This window comes from Hyperolius riggenbachi, chromosome 5, assembly GCF_040937935.1.
Source record: "Hyperolius riggenbachi isolate aHypRig1 chromosome 5, aHypRig1.pri, whole genome shotgun sequence".
Taxonomy (NCBI): domain Eukaryota; kingdom Metazoa; phylum Chordata; class Amphibia; order Anura; family Hyperoliidae; genus Hyperolius; species Hyperolius riggenbachi.
Genome location: NC_090650.1, coordinates 326,546,666 through 326,569,902, shown reverse-complemented (window position 1 = coordinate 326,569,902; position 23,237 = coordinate 326,546,666). Strand labels below are relative to the sequence as shown.

At 44.3% G+C, this 23,237-nt stretch overlaps 1 long non-coding RNA gene across 1 annotated transcript; it reads left to right on the top strand.

Moving 5' to 3' along the window:
- The first annotated feature begins 3,817 nt into the window (after positions 1–3,817).
- Positions 3,818–22,029, top strand: LOC137517709 (uncharacterized). The gene is made up of 3 exons (XR_011020631.1): positions 3,818–3,892; positions 5,768–5,911; positions 21,502–22,029. It is a non-coding gene; the product is annotated as an uncharacterized lncRNA (long non-coding RNA).
- Positions 22,030–23,237: the final 1,208 nt, after the last annotated feature.

Below are 23,237 nucleotides of genomic sequence, written 5' to 3'. Positions count from 1 at the left end.
GATTATGCTTGAAGGTAACCTGGGGATAAGAAGAATATGGAGGCTGCCATCTTCATTCTCTAATAAACAATGCCAGTGGCTTGACTGACCCAGGATGAGCATGCAGGTCAGTCTGACTCCACTGGCGGCATGCAAGTCTAATGCTCAGCATGTCAGCCATGTGGCTGCCATTACTTATTAATGAATGAAGATGGTAGCTTCCATATTCCTCTCACTGCAAGTTCCTTTTAACGATAAAATATTTAAAATTGGCACAAATGTCCTATTTGCTAAATATAAGAACTGACAGTTTTACTAAGAGCTAGTCCCTGTTCATTATATTGTAATAGCATTCCTTTTCCCTTTTTCATTTAAAATGTAACCCCATTAATGTGATCTGGTAAAGAAATCTCCTGGACCTCTTACCAGCTCGCTACAATGTCCAATAGTAAAGAAAGAGTTTTTTTTTAAATTTGACATTACAGGTCGTTCTCTCCTTACAAACAGGTTCTGTTCCTAGGTATTGTTTGCAAGTTGAATTTGTTTGTAAGTTGAGTCCTGTGTTAGACATGGTGAAATGTGGATAAATTATTTATTTTCGGACAACTCTGGATTTGGAGGTCTAGTATAAACTGTGTTTCTGGACTGTTTTCAATGTGTTTTTAAAAGTGTTACTGTTTAAACTAGGGATGCTCGTTCAGATTCAGAGGAACTGGCATTTTCGCATTTCCGATCGGAAGTTGGAAAATGGATTTCTGCGGAAATATTGCATTACCACAACTCAGTAAGTTTTATCCCAATGCCAGAACTCGGAAGCATTGGACCAATCAGAGAATGCAGAATGTTTCCATGGTAATTAGAGATTCGGATACTACGGGGTATTCCTGAGTCTTGTGATTTTTCTCAAATTTCTGTGGTACTCCGATTACCGCAGTAAGGACTTGATTCACAAAGTCGCGCTAACTGTTTAGCACGGGCAAGTTAATAATTTTGCGGCGGCCGATCGCGTGCAAAAGTTCGCGTGATCGAGTGAAAAGTCTGCGTTATCGCACGCAAACGTCCTCGAGCGGCACTTCACGTGCTAACTGTTTAGCACGCCCGTGCTAAACAGTTAGCTCGGCTCTGTGAATCAAGCCCTAAAATTCTGCATTCGCTGATTGACGTTTCCCACCATCCTATTTATTTCAGTTTAAACAATACTGTAACATAAAGGTATTGCATATTTTGTACAGGAGGACAACTTTGTATCTCTGAAACGTAAGTAGAGTCATCTCTAGGTAGGGGGCCTGTCTATATACTGTAATTTCATAAATGGCAGCTTAAGATGAGGTTTCATTGACACCTGTCACCCAAAAGAAATACTGAGCATGAGGAGAAGAAACAATTCAAAACCAGTAAGATCTGTCAGATTGTTACTGCCTTGAAAGTGACAGCAACATAGGAAAAAAGTAATAAAGTCAATTTTACTCTGGGAAAGAAGTCCATTTTATATGTATGTGTACATATGTATTTTAAAGTTTAAAAAAATGTTCACAATAGTGATCCTTTAGGCTGACTTAAAGAGAATCTGGATCCTAAAGAGGCATCTCTTGCCCTCCAGTGTCCCGGCAATCCAGCGCTGCAGCCCCCGAACCACAGTGAGCTAAATATTTACCTACCGTGATCCTGCGCAGGCTCACTAGCGGCTCTTCGTTCGGGTAAGGCAAAAATAGACGAACCCGATCTTATCCATTCTACTGTCCTTTACGCCTGAGCAGTAGAGCGGATACAATCAGGTTTGACTATTTCCGCCTAGCCCGAACGAAGAACCGCAAGTGAGCCTGCGCAGGATCTCGGAGAGAGAAATAACTCTTTGCTTGTCAAGCTTGCCGGGGGGGAGGGAGGAGGTGTTCGGGGGGAGCTAGAGCTGGATTCCTCCAAACTTCAGAGGTCTGTGATGCCATGCATGTTACACTGTGCGGCACAGCTAAGGTGTACCTGAGGCGACTTGTGACACGGTGAGATAAATGTGTAAGAACAGTGCAAAACATTTTAATAACCAGACTGTTTTACTTGTTTTATGTTGCTACCTGAAAGAGTTAATACCTGGGCATGGAAGTGACAGCTTCTGTCTTGTTGGGAATACAGTAAGCATCAATGATAAGCAGATTACAACCATAACAGTTGTCCTGGCAGAATACAACTTCTGAATGCAGGCAGAGATAAAGTACATGAACTATTGACCTTTTTCTAACTCTGGGATACTTAATAGGCTGCCACTGATTAGAGACAGTAAAACAGTCAACCTACTTTGTAAATATTTAAATATAAAAGAAAACCAGAGGATACTTTAAAAAGTCATTTTAGGAGTAGGAGGATAAATATAATTATATAAATATAAAGGAACAATATAATTGTTTATCTCATTAGTTTATTTTCACCTCGGGTTCACTTTAAAGCAGTATAAAACCCTGACATATTTTAGCCAATGGGCTTTGTTTCAACAATACAGTACTGAAAATAATTAGATTATGGGCATCAATTTTCAAACCTGCAACCATACCCAAAGATCTATTATTCATTTAGAAATGTATGCTCCCAAAAGTACAGTTTTTTGCTTTGTTTATAACTGGTTAATAACTGGTTTTATGCATTATGTATTGAATTCAGAAATGCTTTGAGTCTCTGTCTGTGTCCAGGAGCTTCTCCATAGTAGTGTTGGGCGAACAGTGTTCGCCACTGTTCGGGTTCTGCAGAACATCACCCTGTTCGGGTGATGTTCGAGTTCGGCCGAACACCTGATGGTGTTCGGCCTTTTAAGTTCGGGTTCGTCCCGAACTACTGAATGGCCGCCGAACAGGGCCGAACAGGGCCCCTGTTCGGCAGAACAGGGCCCTGTTCGCCCGAACATGCCGCAATACGGCCCCCCTATGGGGTCGCAGGCATAAAGGGGGAGCATGCCCCGATCGTGGGGGGGTCGGAAATTCCCCCCACCCCCTCCGCTAGCGCTCCCCCCTCTGCCCGCTTCCCCATACAAAGGTTTAAGGCAAGTTAAATAGTACTTGGTGGCTGGCACTGGCAGTGGAGTGAGGAGGAGGAGGAGTCCGAGTAGCAGAGTGACGCGTTGAGGCCGGGCAGCGGGCGGTTCAGCGGTAGTACCCTTTTGGTACTTCCGCCCTTTCTCTGACCTCACGTCCTCTGCATACGAGGGTACGCGTCACGCGTACCCTCGTATGCGTCATCACGTAGAGGACGTGAGGTCAGAGAAAGGGCGGAAGTACCACAAGGGTACTACCGCTGAACCGCCCGCTGGCCTCAACGCGTCACTCTCCTACTCGGACTCCTCCTCCTCCTCACTCTACTGCCAGTGCCAGGCCAGCCACCAAGTACTATTTAACTTGCCTTAAACTTTTTTTATGGGGAAGCGGGCAGAGGGGGGAGCGCTAGCGGAGGGGGTGGGGGGAATTTCCGACCCCCCCGCGATCGAGGCATGCTCCCCCCTTATGCCTGCGACCCCATAGGGCCCCCAAAATGGGCATGTTCGGGGGTCCCATTGACTTCCATTGAGTTCGGCGTTCGGGCCGAACATGCCGAACATCTGGCCCATGTTCGGCCTGTTCGGCCCGAACCCGAACATCCAGGTGTTCGCCCAACACTACTCCACAGTCAGAGAATGTGTCACATTCCTCACTTGATACAATTAAGTAAACACAAGATAACATAATCTACACTTCGAATGTGTCCACATTTCTCTGCACTGACCTTTCCAGCCTGTGTGTAACCCTTTGAATGCTGATCTAATAAAAAAAAAATGCTGGTTGTATATAATATGCTGTAAGTAATTTTTTTTTAGAGCAAAGAAGACATACTGGGTTGTATTCCGCTTTAAGAGAGGAGTGAAGAGGAAGTGTCGCTAGCTCCGTTGACAGGCAATGTATGATGCTACCTGTGCACAGTAATATCCTGCCATTTGCATGGGAATATTAGTCTACATGCTTATTATGCTGAACCAGTAGTTTTCACAGGGGAGTCCCCACTACAGCTTCTTAATAAAAATAAAAAGTAGAATTTAACCTCCAAAATCCTATTTTATGAAAACACATTTTGAGCATCATGGAGATCAAATGAGATATCGCTTCTTAAAACAAATTTCATGCTACATCAGGTAACATTTTGTATAACGTTATGGTTCAGTAGCATCTGTATTTGCCGTTGTTTGCTGAACAGCATGCAAAAAGCAACACAAAAATGTTGTGAATTTTCGTGCAAAATCACAAGTTATGATGTAAATTAAGATTAGTCTGAAATGCTTTGTTCAGCAGCAGTCAGACACATTTATTTCCACTTACAGTACCTACAATTTATATGCAGTTTGATTACAGTGGCAATGATGTTTAATGGATGGAGTTCAAGCAAGATTTGGTTCAAACATAATAAGGAAGTTCTCTGAACAAACAGGATAGGTAGTGCTGAATAATTGCTTAAAAGGAACCCGAGAGGGGAGACATATGGAGGCTGCCATATTTGTTTCCTTTTAAACAATACTAATGCCTGGCAACCCTGTTCATCTTTCTGGTCAGTAGCGTCTCAATCACACGCCTGAAACAAGCATGCAGCAAATCTGACCTGCATGCTTCTTCAGGGTCTATGGCTAAAAGTATGAAAGGCAGTGGATCAGCAGCACAGCCAGGCAATGTGCATCGCTTGAAAGGAAATACATATGTCAGCCTCTGTATGTCTCTCCTCTCGGGATCTTTTTATGGATGCGTTCACACTAATGTAGGAATACATTGACATCTATGTATTGTAATTAGAATGTGTTATTTTAACTCTCTGTATGCAATGCACTCCTGGATAATATGTGGGATTGAGTAATCATACTGCAAAAGATACTACATTTCATAAAGGTGCCTGTTTAAAAGGGCACATGAATAGCAGTAGTAGAATATTGATACATTTACTGATATTCTACTACTTCATTTATATAGAAAAATATTGGTAATATTTACTGATATTTTACTATGACCTTACCTCTCTCTCCTCTCACAGATTCCTCTTCTGATGGTGACTTACTTTTTGATCTCCCCCCCCCCCCCCCTTCGGTAAGTGCCTAACCTTAACCCCCCTGGTGAGGCCTAAGAATAATCCCCCCTTGGTAGGTTCCAAACTATACCCCCATCCCAGTGGGCACCTAATATTAGCCCCCCCGCTACAACTAACATAACCCCCCCCCCAAAGGGCCTAACCTTGACCCCCTGAGTGCAGTTGCAAATGGCTTTCACTATGTGGGCTGCAGCCACAAATTTGTAACTGCAGTTTGCATAGCGGGTGGCGCACACTATGAGGCTACATTCACAGTGCCACATTGCGGAGCTGCTTTAAAAAGTCTTAAAACGCAGCTTACCGCACTGCAATGCTAATCCTTTGTAATACCAATTACAGTGCGATGTTAGCATTGCATTGTAACGTGTAGCGTTTTGGTAACGCACTGCAAGTAGTGTGCTACCTCTAAACACACATGTTACCAGGTACAGGAAAGCATTCATTGCCTGTATGCTTTACTGTACCTACTGTATGCGACAGTAACGCAGCATTAATGTGCATTACCACCTTTTTTTTGCATTGTACTGCTGCGTTGTGACTTTAACGTCAGAGAGGGTACCCTTTGCACCAGGACACATCTTGCGCCCTTTTCAGCTACTCCACCACCTACCTATTTCTGTCTGAATTTTTTTAAATTATTTTCACTGTCTGCGGTGGCAAAAAACACAGAAATTAAACTTCCTGCGACTTCTTGTTTTGTGCATAGTCCTGACATCATCAGCAAGATCCCAGCACCCATGTAGAACAGCCGGAAATCAGCTATGGAAGAAAAATCTGTGAAATCATAGTGCAGTAAGCATGTGTGCCACTTCAGCAATGTCACATCTATTTGAAGTACGCTGTAGAAAAGGTTGGTTTACATTTTTGTTATATCACTGTGCACAGATGACTTTGGGGTTCTGATATATATGGCAGGACCTATGTTACTTCTCTCTTTCTGTAAAGCTAAATAATTCACATTCAGTTCTAACTACATTTTGGAACATTGTTCATATTTGTCTACACATTGAATTATTACCTCACTAGGTCTAATGCCGGTTTAAAAATGGGATCTAGTCATCGCCGCCACATGCCAGCGTGCGCACTCGCCCACCTGGCCGGCCCCCTGGAACTTCCTGCTCCTGTCACAGGCTGTCCGTACAGCGCACATGCGCAGTAGAAAAAACACACGGACACACAACACTGATGACGCAGGAACACCTGCGGTTTTATTATATAGGATTTGTAGAAAGCAATCCATATTTTATGTCGATTGCCCCTTTATGGGTTAACTGAAGAGGCAAAAGCCAAACATATAACAAAATCATCAGAGAAATGGATTCATTGTAAAAAGCTAATTTCATAATGTGTGCGCTGGAAGGCAAGCTAGGAACACGCTGCAGAGAGCCCTGCATATTTTCAGATGCACTATTTATATTCTTAGAAGTACAGTGCACAAAATGAGAGCATTATTCTGCCCGGCTCTGTCTAATGCCAGCAAATCTGTGCTTTAGGAAATCCTGCAGTGGTTTTGCAGTCATGCAGCATAGAAGCTGCTGGCAGCTGTCCACGAAAGCAAATGAACACACGGGGAAGCATAATAAGGAAGGAGGGAGAGAGGTTATCCAATAGAGGCAGTGTTTTTCGGAATGACATCTTGCCATATTACTTAACTGTATCTCTTCTATGCTTTTATTATTCATAAACTCTCTTGAGCTCTGTGCTGCTTTCCTGTTGTTTTGTTTGTTTATTGCTCCCATAAACTATATATTTTCACCTAATGCATCCATTCAATATACTATTTTTCATTTTGGAAATGGAAGCTGGCTGCCTTAGAGCACATCTCGCCCTATGATATATTTTGTAATCAATAGATTTAAGTAATTTCACACTACGCTTTGCAAAGAAAGATTTGTTCCAATGTGCTGTCTGAATAACAATGACACAGAGAGACTTGAGGGACTCGAATCCTCCACCCTTCTGCTGTCAGTAGACAGTGGCTGGCAATCCAATTCTTAATACTGGAGGGCAATGCAGGTTTGCTTTCATCATTTTCTGTCTGCAGGAGTCGGCTATTTTTGCACTTGAGTGTCTGTTTCTTATGGAGGTGAGCACAATAAACACACACAAACATTTATGCCATTTATTGGTGTTCAAAGACGATAAAATGATGGGAATATTTGCATTTCTTTGAGACATAAAGTATCGTGTACATTCATAAATTATACAAGGAGGACTTGAGGCAAAAATGGGATTTTACCTATCAAATGTGAATATAATTTTGAAGACAAAACAAAAATAAATAAATAAATAAGAATCTTAAAAGCCCATTTGTCCACTTCAGGATTTTCTATGTGGGTGCAGAATATACTGGAACTGTGCTGGAACTGCCCAGGCACCTGAGAATATGGGCTCCCGATAATAGAATATTGGTAATAGTTATGTTACCGATATTCTACTATTGCCTCCCCTAACCTATCTTTACACACCTACCCCCACCTATATAACACTAACCTAGCTCCTAACTATGCCACCTTGCCTACAGCTGATACCCCACCTACACCTAACATTAACCTTCCCCCTACCTATGCCTAACACTAACGACCACCTTGCCTACAGATGACAACCCACCTCCTACACCTAACACTAACCTACCCCCTACCTATGCCTAACACTAAGGGCTACCTTGCCTACAGCTAACACCCTTCCCCACCTACACTTAACAATACCCTACCCCCACCTATGCCTTACACCAAGGACCACCTTGCCTACAGCTAACCCCCCCAACCTACACCTAACACTAATTTACCCCCTACCTATGCCTAACACTAAGGGCTACCTTGCCTACAGCTAACACCCTTTCCCACCTACACCTAACAATACCCTACCCCCACCTATGCCTCACACTAAGGACCACCTTGCCTACAGCTAACCCCCCCCCCAAACTACACCTAACACTAACTTACCCCCTACCTATGCCTAACACTAAGGGCTACCTTGCCTACAGCTAACACCCTTCCACACCTACACCTAACAATACCCTACCCCCACCTATGCCTCACACTAAGGACCACCTTGCCTACAGCTACCCCCCCCCCCCCAACCTACACCTAACACTAATTTACCCCCTACCTATGCCTAACACTAAGGGCTACCTTGCCTACCGCTAACACCCTCCCCCACCTACACCTAACAATACCCTATCCCCACCTATGCCTCACACTAAGGACCACCTTGCCTACAGCTAACCCCCCCCCCAAACTACACCTAACACTAACTTACCTTCTACCTATGCCTAACACTAAGGGCTACCTTGCCTACAGCTAACACCCTTTCCCACCTACACCTAACAATACCCTACCCACACCTATGCCTACCCTATAACCCTAACTGCAACCTTGCCTACAGCTAACACCCCCCTCCCACCTACACCTAACACTACCCTACCCCCTCCCTATCCCTTACACTATGGGCCACCTTGCCTATAGCTAACACTAATTAGTGACTGCCCAGGCCACCAAAAACTATACACAATCATGAAGCCCTAACTACCTATCAGTGTATAGCTGAGCACCCATTTCTGATAACTGATTTGCCACAGCTATAAGGCACTTGACTATAGTATTAGAGGTTAAAGCTGCTTGTTAGGGTTTGGCTATACTATAGCTAAACTCTGGCCTAATCTCGGAGCCACTGTAGCAGAAAGGTGCCTAGATGTACTATAGCCAAGTGCTCATTAAAGAAAAAAAGTCCCTAGCGAGAGTTTGGCTATACTATAGCCCAACTCCAGTGCCCTCCAATGACCCAAATACACACTTAGCTCTGCATATTGCATTGTGTTGTGGTCTTAGGCGCCCAAATTAATGGCCACATCAGGCACCCATTTTATTTAAAACAAACAAAATACAAACTGAGGGTTTCACGGCCTAGTAATCTTATGCATTAAACATAACTTTTAATAGTAATGCCAATAAACAGTCATACAAGTGATAAAGCATAAAAAAAGTCCTTAAAAGGAACCTGAAGCGAGTAAAACATTTTAAAATAACACATAACGTAGCTGCAAATGAATATTACATATGGACCTCACCATGCGTTACTCTCAGAAGCTCACCATTTTCTTCTTACACTGATCCCTTCCAGTTCTGACAATATTTTGTCAGAGCTGAAATATACCAGTTGCTGTCAGTTATATGTCAGCAGCTGTCATTTACAACTGAATGTGCAAGATAATGTGCATGTTCCCCTATGGCTCAAGTGGGCTATATTACAGTTTAACGGTGTGCTGACCAGGATGCTGTTATGGGGTAATGGCCATTTTTAAAATGGAGGATGGAGGATTCCATTGATCACAGTGGACAAATGGGACACAGGAGAGGAGAAAGAGATTGAGGAGTAGACTACACGGGAGGTAAGTATAACCTGTGTATGTGTAACGATTGGTGTCAGCAAGTAACAGAATTCTGATTATAAGGTGATCTGCAGTATCACGTATAATGCAGATATATACCTGATTATATGGTGATCTGCAGAATCACCAATAATACCGGTATATCAGAAGCTGATGTGACATCATTAGCAATATGTGACAGGAAGATTTGAGGGCTTGGTGCAACAGTAGTAGTGTTGGGCGAACACCTGGATGTTCGGGTTCGGGCCGAACAGGCCGAACATGGGCCAGATGTTCGGCATGTTCGGCCCGAACGCCGAACTCAATGGGAGTCAATGGGACCCCCGAACATGCCCATTTTGGGGGCCCTATGGGGTCGCAGGCATAAGGGGGGAGCATGCCCCGGTCGCGGGGGGGGGTCGGAAATTCCCCCCACCCCCTCCGCTAGCGCTCCCCCCTCCGCCCGCTTCCCCATAAAAAAAGTTTAAAGCAAGTTCAATAGTACCTGGGCTGGTGGCACTGGCTGGCAGTGGAGTGAGGAGGAGGAGGAGTCCGAGTAGCAGAGTGACGTTGAGGCCGGGCAGCGGGCGGTTCAGCGCTAGTACCCTTGTGGTACTTCCGCCCTTTCTCTGACCTCACGTCCTCTGCGTGATGACGCATACGAGGACGTGAGGTCAGAGAAAGGGCGGAAGTACCACAAGGGTACTAGCGCTGAACCGCCCGCTGCCCGGCCTCAACGTCACTCTGCTACTCGGACTCCTCCTCCTCCTCACTCCACTGCCAGCCAGTGCCACCAGGTACTATTGAACTTGCTTTAAACTTTTTGTATGGGGAAGCGGGCAGAGGGGGGAGCGCTAGCGGAGGGGGTGGGGGGAATTTCCGACCCCCCCCCCGCGATCGGGGCATGCTCCCCCCTTATGCCTGCGACCCCATGGGGGGCAGTATTCGGCCGAACAGGGCCCTGTTCGGCCGAACAGGGGCCCTGTTCGGCCATGCATTCAGCAGTTCGGCGAACCCCGAACAGTTTGGCCGAACACCACCAGGTGTTCGGCCGAACTCGAACATCACCCGAACAGGGTGATGTTCTGCAGAACCCGAACAGTGGCGAACACTGTTCGCCTAACACTAAACAGTAGTACTATTTCACAGTTTAAAACAGTTATTTCACTGTTAAAGAGAGTGATGTGTTGGATTGTGTAGCACCAGCACTGATCACAACAGATAAGTGTAAGGCCCCGTTCACACTGCACGCGTTCCCATCCGTATTTTGGCAATGCGTGTAGGAGGCAGACACGCACAACATCAGACAGTGCATAGACTGCACTGTCTGATGTTCACACTGCATGCGTTCCGTACCAGTGCGGTCCGGGATCGCATGCTGCACGCATTTTTTGCAGAAACGCGCGGCTGACCCATTCACTTCAGTTAACCCCCCTGGCGGTATAAAAAATTCCGCCAGGAGGCAGCGCAGCAGTTTTTTTTTTTTTTTTTTTTTCCCCTTATATCATGTAGCGAGCCCAGGGCTCGCTACATGATAATTCTATATTTGATCAGTGCGCTTCTCAATAGATGTTCTAAATATTGATAAATCTCTGTCTGGTCGGATCGCTATTTCTCAATTGTGTGTGTCACACTATGCACAAAATTTCTATTCTATGAAAACAGCGCTCAACAACCCACATAATAATACAAAAGATTCCACATTAAAAAGTCCACAACACCCTCAGTAGGTGTGATCCACAGGTATCCAATAGATAGTCCAACCAATAAATCTTCATATACAGTTCATAGCAGTAATGATATATTCTCACCGGAACAATAGGCCAACCACTAACGATTAGCAATCGCGTTTTTGGACCATGCCAGCAAACGAACTCCTCCACTGATATAGGACTCCTCAGACGTGTGTATACATATGAAGAAGAGACACAGCAATAGTGTGATACCGTTACAGAGCATACACTATCCAGCACCACCAGTGCTCCCACTCCACTCACAGGTCACCCTAAAGTGCCTCCACCAACTATGCACTCAAGCCTCTTACCAGATAATATGGCCGACCCCTCACAGACCAGCAGCTTTAGCTTGTTGTGATTACTTTCTCTTGTGTCAGCAAAAAAAAACATCTAGGGCTCAAACAGGTGTACCATAGCGTAATTCCATTTAATAAAATATAGTAAAAAAGCAAGTGCACTTACAAACATCCAATTTAAAATGCGCATATAAAACAATCCTCGAGGTGATCCAGCGTCTGACCGGCTCCTACAGCGCCGCCCGACTAGTTTCGTCACTTGGACTCATCAGGAGCTTAGCAAATAGGAGCCTGCAGACGCTTTTAAACAGTTTCCACATCACATAACCATATGATTCAGTGAGCGCCATTCGCCGAGCTCTTTAGCTCGTTTCTAACCTCACTGTCTATTGGCTCTACTTTGTGTGTTATCAGGGACTGCATTACCCATCTTTCTCTAGGGTCAGCTCTATTCCAGACTCTCCAATTGGGTGGTTAGAGTCACAAGCCCCTCAGGGCTCCACCCCTCCAAATTCCGCCCCAATTATCCGGAATTCCGTAACGCCTATCAAACGGACTACAAGTAGCAGCATATTGAACGGAACTCCGCATTCTAAACGGAAATCCGCATTCAAAAACGGAACTCCGCATACAAAACGGACCTTCCAATTATATTATACATTTCCGCCCCCAGACTTCCGGATTCTGCATCACCCTTTATTTTAGGACTTGCGATCCGGAATTCCGCATCTTAACCGGGCAACAGACCTCAATAGACTGGGATCATGGGTCCAATCCACAGCAATGCCTCCCAATTGGGGAAAACTACATCAAAAAGCTAAACCAGCTACCAAAAGAAAGGGAATTTTGCCCTACATTTACCTCTGTTACTAGGCGCTCATTTCCACATATGTAACACTACGTAACACTATATTATATCCATATATCCATATGGATAGAAAGGGGTAAAATTGTAATATAGTGTTACGCCATGGCGACGGGGCAGGATGACATCATTGGGAGTCCCGAACCACCCCTCAGCGCTGCCTGGCACTGATTGGCCAGGCAGCACATGGGGTCTGGGGGGGGGGGGCGCGCGGCACGACGGATAGCGGCGATCGAGCGCTGGGCGGCGGCGATCGGTGTGCTGACGCAGCTAGCAAAGTGCTAGCTGCGTGCAGCAAAAAAAAAAAAATTAAACTAATTGGCCCAGGAGGGCCGGAGAAAACCTCCTGAGCGGCTTACCCCGACTACTTTCGGGGTTACTGCCAAGGAGGTTAATGGGATCAGCCACGCAACGCATAGAAACACGGATGGCGTGTGTTCGTATGCATTGCGTTCCGAACGCACGGCCATCCGTGTTTCAGAATGTGAACGTGGCCTAACAAAAAACATTGTACATTCATTTATTTCATCTTTTAAGATACTTATGTTTAAACATACGTTTAATATATAGGGCTTGATTCACTAAAGCGTGATAATTCAGTTGTCCCATGTAAAGGCTTTGTACGCGCAAACGAGTGCGCAAAGCATTATGCGTGCAAACAGTTTCCACTGTTTGCTTGTTAAGTTTTATCGCGCGAACTGCGTTACGCTTCACGCACTAAGTGCAGAATGCCATTGAAAGCTATGGCGCTTCACGCAATCATAAGATAGAGTCTGGCAATAAAATCAGCAATGGTGCTTACATTAACATGTGAGTTAATGTAATACGGCACGCACAAAGTTTAACGCACTTCACATAATCTACTGTATACACTAATAATTCATTATCTACATACCGTTCGCGTGATCTGCAGTGACTTCACGTGATAATGATACTTAGCACATGATAACGTTACTTTGCGTGCGAAGCATAACGCCATTCGGGCGAAGTCGTATCTTTACTAGAGAGCAAACCTTTACGCGCATGATATTACGTGCAAAGCGGCTTATCATTGTTGTGCTAAGTGTTAGCACGCTTTCGTGAATCAAGCCCTTAGAGCATACATGTCAAACTCCGGCCCGCAGGCCAAATTTGGCCCTCAGAGCCATTAAATTTGGCCCTCCAGTGGTTTCCCCACTTTGCATTATGTTTGGCCCACTCTAGACCACCAGGGAAGCTACAATGGAGGTGAAGCCTTAGATCACCAGGGAAACCATATGGGGAAGGTAGTAGAAAGCACTAAACACTAGGGAACCATATAGGGTATGGTCGGGGTCTCTAGGCACCAGGGAACTGTATAGGGGAGGGAGGACCACTAGACACCATAGAACTTGATAAGGGAAGTGGGTGGCCAGTAGGCATTGAAGTCGGCCCGCAACTTGGTCCCAGTGTACAATTTCGGCCCACTTTGTATTTGAGTTTGACACCCCTTCCTTAGAGTGTGCGCTAGGGCAGTGTTTCTCAACATTTTATTGGTATGTACCCCTTTTAAAAACCTGTACTCACCAAGTACCCCCTAGCATAGTAAACCTTATCACAAGTACCATTTGACAAATATATACTTAATCGTAGTACATTATAATTTGTTCTAAACAAATTACAAGCACTTACTACTGCTTTTAATTAGCTAAAACACTAATTTGGTGTTGTTTAACCTCTTGAGGACCATGGTGATAAACCCCCCTAGTGACCAACCTAATTTTACCTTAATTGGCCACTGCAGCTTTAAGGCCAAGCTGCAGGGCCGTATACCTCTGCACACAAGTGATCCCCCCCCCCATTTTCTCCCCACCAACAGAGCTCTCTGTTGGTGAGGTCTGATCGCCCCCCCTGTGTTTATTTTTTTTTTTTATAAATATTTGTTTGTTTGTTTTTTTAATATTTTTTGCCATTTTCTTTTTTTTTTTTTTTCTAAATCCCCTCCCTCCCCCCAGCCGGCCAATCACGGCGATCGGCTGTCATAGGCTTCTGCCTATGAGAGCCGATCGCTCTCTTGTCCCCCATGGGGACAGCCGTGTCACACGGCTGTCCCCAGTGCAGCGCTGCTGCTGATCGCAGCGCTGCACATGTAAATACACGGCGCCGTGTAACAGTCTCCCGAGCGGCAATCGCCGCTCGGAGACTGAAGGCGGAGCTCAGCTCCGCCCACCAAGCGGGAGATGCGCGCGCACCGTGCGCGCGATCTCCCGTAAACTGCTGCCCCAGGACTTTCCGCCAATTGGCGTTAGTTGGTCCTGGGGCTGCCGCCGCGGCCACGCCTTCTGGCGTGACGCGGGCGGCAAGCGGTTAAATAAGATTTATAATTTTTTAAAACTCTATGGGCTTGATTCACAAAACAGTGATAACTGTTAGCACACTGTGAAAAGTGGTTCGTGTGAAATTTCGCATGATAACGGTTATCGCGTGCAAAAATTCTCCTTTGCGCGTTAACGCAAATTTTCGTGCGTTAACAGTCGCGTTCGCTTGATAAATTCGCATTATCATGTGAATGCAAATGTTATTGTGTGAAAAATTTGTGTTAAAGCGTGAACACGAATTTTTGTGCGCGATAACCGTTATCGCATGCAAAAATTCTCGTTTGCGTGTTAACGCAAATTTTCGCGCGTTAACAGTCGCGTTCGCGTGATAAATTTGCATTATCGTGTGAATGCAAATGTTATTGTGTGAAAAATTTGTGTTAAAGCGTGAACACAAATTTTTGTGCGCGATAACCGTTTTTTCACGCAAACCCCGTTTTTTCATGCGAAAACACGCTAAAATGTGCGAAAAGCCGTGCTAACAGCCGTGCTAACAGTTAGCACCGTTTTGTGAATCAAGCACCAAATCTGTTATTCTTGGTTAAGTATATCAAGCCAGAGTACCCCCTGGAACCATCAGCAGTACCCCCTGGGGTACGCGTACCACTCGTTAAGAACCTAGGTGCTAGGGTACAGTGTGAACTGGTCCACAATGCACCCTAGCACCCCTTCTTCCTTACCACAAACTGGCAATGTTTGTGTTGTAAAATGGGGTGCTTCTACTCTCTGTACTGATATTACTTTGATTAATCAACTGCTGTGAACATGTCCTATAAGGCTTGTGAATCCAGATCCTGCAGTTCATGATACAAACTAGTAATATTATCTACATTTTGACTACTTCTTGGTGCACAAACTACAGCAGCAAATCTGGCACACACCACCTTGGTATGGCCCTCCTGCTTTTACTCTAATATTTTTGCTATTTGTATGTACAGTTCTGGGTGACATTGCTGATAGAGTCCTCCAAGCTCATGCTGCCAGCTAGCAATGCAGTCTCCCTGATGACAGCTAACCAAAGGCCACACACAAATGCTGCTGTCCCACACTCATCTCAGGTCCTCCACCCTCAATTCACTGCGTTACTTTGTTATGGGTGGCATTTATTCTAGATGTCATCCAGTTCATAATGCCGTCAGTGTTAAATTCCGTCGCTATGAAAATTCCGCTGGATTTGTACAAAATTCTGCGGAATTCCGGATTCCGTCTGAAAAATTGAAAAAACCATTAAAGTAACCTTATTTATCCTATATGGTGGCCCATAGTCCCTATTAACTTAGTCCTCCCTTCCTCCTTTCTCCCGGAGGGAGGAGGGTCTCATCTTCCAGGAAATTGTAGTATTTCAAAAGCCAGCTTACATACCATGGCTGGGAATTGAACCCAGGTCTCAGTGTGTGGTAGGTAACTCACTTAACCACTATACCACCACCAACACTACATGCTGAAGCCAGCCTAGCATGTAGCATGTCAAAAGCCAACTCACATTGGCTGGGAATTGAACCCAGGTCTCAGTGTGTGGTAGGTAACTTACTTAACCACTATACCACCAACACTACATGTTGAAGCCAGCCTAGCATGTACCATTATGATCAATCCAAGAGAAAAATTAGCTTGCTTAAGGATTTGTAGCCAGGCATGGCCTTGCCTTTTGTGTTCAACAGTTGTCCGAAGAGAACCCCAGATAGCCAGGTATATTCTTCTCTCTCTCTCTTTCTCTCTCTCTCTCTCTCTCTCTCTCTCTCTCTCTAGTAGGGATGGTCACCGCTTTCCGCGGAATTGTTATTTTCCGGAATTTTTAGGCGGAAATTGGTCATTTTGTTCCGTTTGGTCGGAACGGAATTGCTTTTTCAATCTGGCAGAATTCCGAAAATGCCTGTGAAATTCTGCCGGTATCCGTTGATGGTTTTAAGCTGAAAATTCAGTTCAATGGCAAGAAGTCCTAGAGAGAGAGAGAGAGAGAGAGAGAGAGAGAGAGAGAGAGAGAGAGAGAGAGAGAGAGAGAGAGAGAGAGAGAGCTCATTTTTCTCTTGGGTATATCACAATGGTACATGCTAGGCTGGCTTCAGCATGTAGTGTTGGTGGTGGTATAGTGGTTAAGTCAGTTACCTACCACACACTGAGACCTGGGTTCAATTCCCAGCCTGGGTTCAATTCCCAGCCAATGTGTGTTGGCTTTTGACATTCTACAAATCCTTAAAGAAAACCTGTACTGAAAATTAAAAGTGAAATAAACATACACAGGTCATACTTACCTCCCGTGTAGTCTATTCCTCAATCTCTGTCTCCTTTCCCACGTCCTGTTTGTCCACTGGGATCAAGGGAATTCTCTGTCCTCCATTTTGAAAATGGTCATTACCTCATAACAGCTTTCTGGTCAGCACACTGTTAAACTGTCATATCACCCACTTGAGCCATAGGAAAACATTACTTGGCACATCCGTTGTCCTCTCAGCTATAACTGACAGCAACTGATAAATAACTGACAGCAACTGATATATTTCAATTCTGACAAAATGTTGTCAGAACTCGAAGCGATCACTGTCAGAAGAAAATGGTGCGCTACTGAGAGGAACTAATAGCAAGGTAACTATGTAATGTTCATTTGAAGTTACCTCATGTGTTTATTTTAAATAATTTTACTCAGTACAGGTTCTCTTTAAGCATGCTAATTTTTCTCTTGGATTGATCATGATGGTATAGTGGTTAAGTCAGTTACCTACCACACACTGTGACCTGGGTTCAATTCCCAGCCAATGTGAGTTGGCTTTTGAAATGCTACAAATCATTAAGCACACTAATTTTTCTCTTGGATTGATCATAATGGTACATGCTAGGCTGGCTTCAGCATGTAGTCTTGGTAGGGGTATAGTGGTTAAGTGAGTTACCTACCACACATTGAGACCTGGGTTCAATTCCCAGCCCAGCCTGGGTTCAATTCCCAGCCAATGTGAGTTGGTTGGCTTTTGACATGCTACAAATCCTTAAGCACGCTATTTTTTCTCTTGGATTGATCATAATGGTACATGCTAGGCTGGCTTCAGCATGTAGTGTTGGTGGTATAGTGGTTAAGTCAGTTACCTACCAAACACTGAGACCTAGGTTCAATTCCCAGCAACGGTATGTAAGCTGGCTTTTGAAATACTACAATTCCCTGGAGGATAAGACCCTGGAGGGGAGGAGAAGAGGAAAATAGATAGGTGAGGAAAAAATTTTGAATTCCGTAAAATTCAGCGGAATTAAAAAAATTTCCGCGAAATTCTGTTTTAGAGCTATAGCAATTCCGTTCCGACTGGCAGAATCGGAATTGGACCAATTCCGTCCGGAATCGCGGAATTTAGAATTCCGCGGAATCCAGCGAGCATCCCTACTTCTAACATGTATATGGTCTTTCCTATTCACTTTTAACCTCTTGCCGACCGCGTCATGCCGATGGGCGTGGCTGCGGCTTCAGCCCCAAGACCGCCTAACGATTGGCGTAAAGTCCTGGGGCTCTGTTTTGCAGGAGATCGCGCGCGCATCTCCTGCTTGGGGGGCGGAGCTCTGCCTCACCTTCAGTCTCCTATTGCCGCTCGAGAGACTGTTAGATGGCGTGATCGCTGTCTATTTACATAGTGCAGCGCTGCGATCAGCAGCAGCGCTGCACTGGGGACAGCCGTGTGACACGGCTGTCCCCCTGGGGGACAAGAGAGCGATCGGTTATCATAGGGTGAAGCCTATGAGAGCTGATAGCTATGATTGGCTGGCTGGGGGAAGGGAGGGAGGGAGGCGATTTAAAAAAAACAGGGTTTATTTTTAAAAAAAGGCAACACTAATATTTATAAAAAAATAAATAAACATGGGGGAGCGATCAGACCCCACCAACAGAGAGCTCTGTTGGTGGGGAGAAAAGGGGGGGGAATCACTTGTGTGCTATGTTGTGCGGCCCTGCAGCTTGGCCTTAAAGCTGCAGTGACCAATTTTACTAAAAATGGCCTGGTCACTAGGGGGGTTTAACCCTGCAGTCCTCAAGAGGTTAAACATCAGGTATGCAAGTGACAGTTTCTGTCCGGGTCGGCACTGGGTTAGACTATAGCATAACCCTCAGTGATAAGTAATTACAATTATAAAATACTCTCCTGTCAGTAAATGGCTGACAATAATTCATAGATTTGAGCTCTAGCATACTTCAATGAAGGTGTCATTGAGCAGAGACAATGAAACAGACAACAGTAAAACTAGATTTAAATATACAATAAAATTGTGGGATATCTAAAAAAAAAAGTCATTTTAGGAGAAGGAGGATAGATACAATTGTTTTTCTCATCAGTTTATTTTCACCTCAGATGTCCTTTAACTCTTCTTGTGCTGGAAAACAATATAAGACTCTTTTCTTTGCTACTAATGTTCTATTTCTTAGCTGTACTGCACATATAATTCATGAGTTTATTTTCACTTCAGGTTTGCTTTAAAGAGCCTAATAAGTTGCCAAGATATATAAACTCACACATGATAAAGTGTGATTTTCTCACTCCCAGGGTCTGTATTCCACATATGGTCTTAAAATCCCGCCCCCAGTGTGAATTTGGGCCTTGGGCCTTTTTTTTTCTTTCCAAACCATAGGTGCAAAGGATGTTGGGGGATTCATGTTATAACTCCACCCTCATGTCCATGTGGTCTAATCTAGGCAGACAGACAGACATCTTAAATAAGAATTCTAGCAGACAGACATACGATTGGCTGAAGCAGTTTTCCTGTCTCTTCTCTGTGCTACAGTTTGTGAAAAGAGAAGTAATTTGACCCAGGCAGGCAAACAGCAGGGGAGGGAGGGGCAGGGGAGTTTACCAGGCTGAAGAGGTGGGCAAAATGTTTTCAGCTTCAGGCGGAATAAGTAAGTGCTACTTACAGATATAAAAGTGAGTATGTTCTATCCAATATTATATACGAGATGTAAACTTTATATGTTCATGTAACTGTGCACAGTGCCTAGACTACAAGTATGTATTGCCATTTAGACCGTTTTATGGCTGGAAGTGGTCTTTAAAGGAATACTGTAGGGGGGTCGGAGGAAAATGAGTTGAACTTACCTGGGGCTTCTAATGGTCCCCCGAAGACATCCTGTGCCTGCGCAGCCACTCACCGATGCTCCGGCCCTGCCTCCAGTTCACTTCTGGAATTTCAGACCATTAGAAGCCCTGGGCAAGTTCAACTCATTTGCCCCCGCCCCCCTACAGAATTCTTTTAACTGTTTCAGGCAGAGAAAGAATAAAAAAAGCATAGTTATTTGTGTGCTTGGCACTATACATACACATGTCTATCTCATCATGTCACGTTACCTCGGTTGTCCTTTAACCCCCCTGGCGGTATAATTCCCGCGGCTGCGCAGCCGCGGGAGGGTTTTTTTCACCTTTTTTTTTTTTAGCATGTAGCTAGCCTAGCGCTAGCTACATGCTTCCCCGCTCCCCGCGGCGTCCGCCCGTCCCATCCGATCGCGGCCGGCGCCGCTTGCCCATAAGGAAATCCCGTTCTGAACGGGATTTCCTTGGGGGCTTCCCCCGTTGCCATGGCGACGAACGGAGTGATATCATCGATGTCATGGACGTCGTGACGTCACAGGGAGTCCCGATCCACCCCATAGCGTAGCCTGGCGGCGATTGGCCAGGCAGCGCAAGGAGTATGCGGGGCGGGGGCCTGTATCCGCGGCGGGTAGCGGCGCATCGGCGGCGGCGATCAGACCAAACACGCTGCTAGCAAAGTGCTAGCTGCGTTTTTGAAAAAAAAAAAATTATGTAAATCGGCCCAGCAGGGCCTGAGCGGCACCCTCCGGCGGCTTACCCCGTGTCACACACGGGTTTACCGCCAAGGAGGTTACGAAAATTCTATTGTTATTTATGCAAAAGAGCTTCTCTGAGCTCTTCGACCCAACTTGAGTTGAAGACAGTCCTGTTTTCTGAAGCACTTATACATCAAAGAACCAGTGAGATACATGTTGAGATAAGGTTTTACTGCAGGAAAGTTCAAAAAGTCATTAGCACTGCTCTGTTTTATAGTTTAACCACTTCACCCCAAAGGCGTTTTTACTCTAACGGACAAGAGCGATTTTCACCTTTCAGTGCTCATCCCTTTCATTTGCCAATAGCTTAATCACTACTAATCACAATGAAATGATCTATAGCTTGTTTTTTTTCACCACCAATTGGACTTTTTGGGGTTGATATTTGTTTTCAGTAATTACTTTATTTTCTATGCCTTTTAAAGGAAAAAAACAAGGAAAAATGAAAAAGTACACTATTTCTCCAATTTCATCCCCTATAGTTTAAATATAAACACTGCTACTGTACATAAAACCCTCACATCTTATCTGCCTATTTGTCCTGACATCTTAATTATGTCCCTAGTACAAAGTATGGTGACAATATAGTATTTGGAAATAAAGGTGTATTTTTTCTTTGGTGTTTTTTTTTTCACTATTTGCACGTGCACGGGAATGCATGTGCACGCGCGTGGGTGTGCACGTGCACGCGCACAGTGGCAGTAGCATTGACTTATAAAAACGCTCTGGAGCCGTTAAGCGGCTCTAGCAGGACGTTTTTATAAGTCAGCTTGTCATTAAGTGGTTAAAATACAGAGTGTGGTTTGCAAACTGCAAATATGAAAGAATGATGCAATGTTATAAAAAAAAGGTATATAACTGAAAATAAAAATACGAGACTCTTTGCTTTGCTATTAATGTTCTATTCCTTATCTGTACTACACATACAATTCATTATATCATACTTTTTTTCTGCTTCAGGCTTGCTTTAAACTAGACCCATTAACTTTCATGGAATTTACTAACTAAAATTGGAAATCACCATGACAGGTTTTCTAGAGAATGGGGTGCAGGATACAAGTACATCATCATTCCTGAGATAAGCAGTTACCATAATATGTGTAAAAAGGAAGGTTGAAGACCTGGATGACACCCTAAGTTGAAGACCTGGATGACACCCTAAGATGAAGACCTGGATGACACACTAAGACAGTTACAGAGTGGAAGCATAGCTCCTCTGAATAGTGAAGCACTAAAATATATTTTGACAGACTGTAAATATAACAATGCACAATGCTTCCCTTGAGTCTACACAAAACAGTGCTCAGAATAGCATAATATAATCATCCCCCCAACACAAGCAGGCTAGAGCCTTAGAATTTCACAGCTCATGTGTTATATCCATACTCCCATTTGGAGCTAAAGACTCGAATGACTTATCTTAATGGTAACACTTGGGAAATGTATGTCATCTGCACACAATCTGTTTCTTGGAGCACAGAGGGCTCAGAGGATATGGGGTAGGGCAGGATTTTTGAAGTGTTTCCCTCATGTACCAATTAGCAGGGAGCAAAAGATCTCTGGTGCAGGTATTGTCAATGAAATTTAAGCCAAAAACACAATATGTTGGTAAAAATGAATTTATTGCACAAACGGGATTAAGGTGACTACTAATAAGTTACTGGGTAAGTAATAGTCATACGTCCCTCACTCATACATGGGCAGTGTGCTGATGAGCTACACAGAAAAAAGGAGAGCTATACAGAAAAAAGGGGGGAATCAATAGGTAAAATTGTATGTATATAAATAGATAAAAATATCTTCCAAACAATTTTATATTCCTAGAGAAATATACTATTTCCAAGCTCTAAGAAAGTCTCATCGAAAAAATAGACAGGATAGGTAGTCTCCCACCTCTTAAAGATGCATATAAATCCCTTATTGAGCATCAATTGTTATGGCCAGTCCCTCCGCAAAAGTAGCTGTAAAGGGGGAAAGAGAGAGAAGTCCGCACTAATTAATGCAATAGCCGTCTATATGCATACGGACCCAGCCGCAGTAAAGCACAGCCACTCCAGTATAGTTCCTCGATTGCACTTACTGACTCCGCCGCTGTAGATGTCACTTCAGATCATCTTCCAGGTTTCTCCGGACAGTCAGTGTGACATTACACGGTAGCCGGTCCTGATGACTTAGCTTTGCGCTCCCTGCGGCATAAGCCGCTACTACTTCCGGTTTAAAGTTCAATCAGTGACGCTGCCTCCTTCCTTGCGTCTCACCGGCCACTTCCTAGCGCTCCAGCTGTCTTCACTCGTAGCTTATGCGAAGTTGTATGCATACTACTATGCACAGTTAGGAGTCCTGCTTCCAATTAGATCTTATGGGGCGCCCCAAGTCAATCCTATTAACATGTTTCGACACTCACGGGTGTCTTCCTTAGAATAAATTGGAATTGCATTCAGCCACAACCTCCATCTTCTTATAGTGCACCGTTAACGCCCCTTCTTTAGTTTCTTAAAGTGACAGCATGTTTCCTGAAATTTTCCATTTGTTACACTTTTGAATTTATTCTTTCCCACTTTCTCCTGAGTGAGATTTTATAGATGGTCAGCTCAATTACTTTTCAATAAAAAATCATATATATAGTAATAATAAAAATACAAATGATACACATCATCAGACACTGCCCTGCTAATCAGCACCTGCCCCCCAAAACACACCCATATCTTTTCATAACACACATTATCTTAATTTTTTAATCTTTTATAAAAAGCCAAATATTTCCA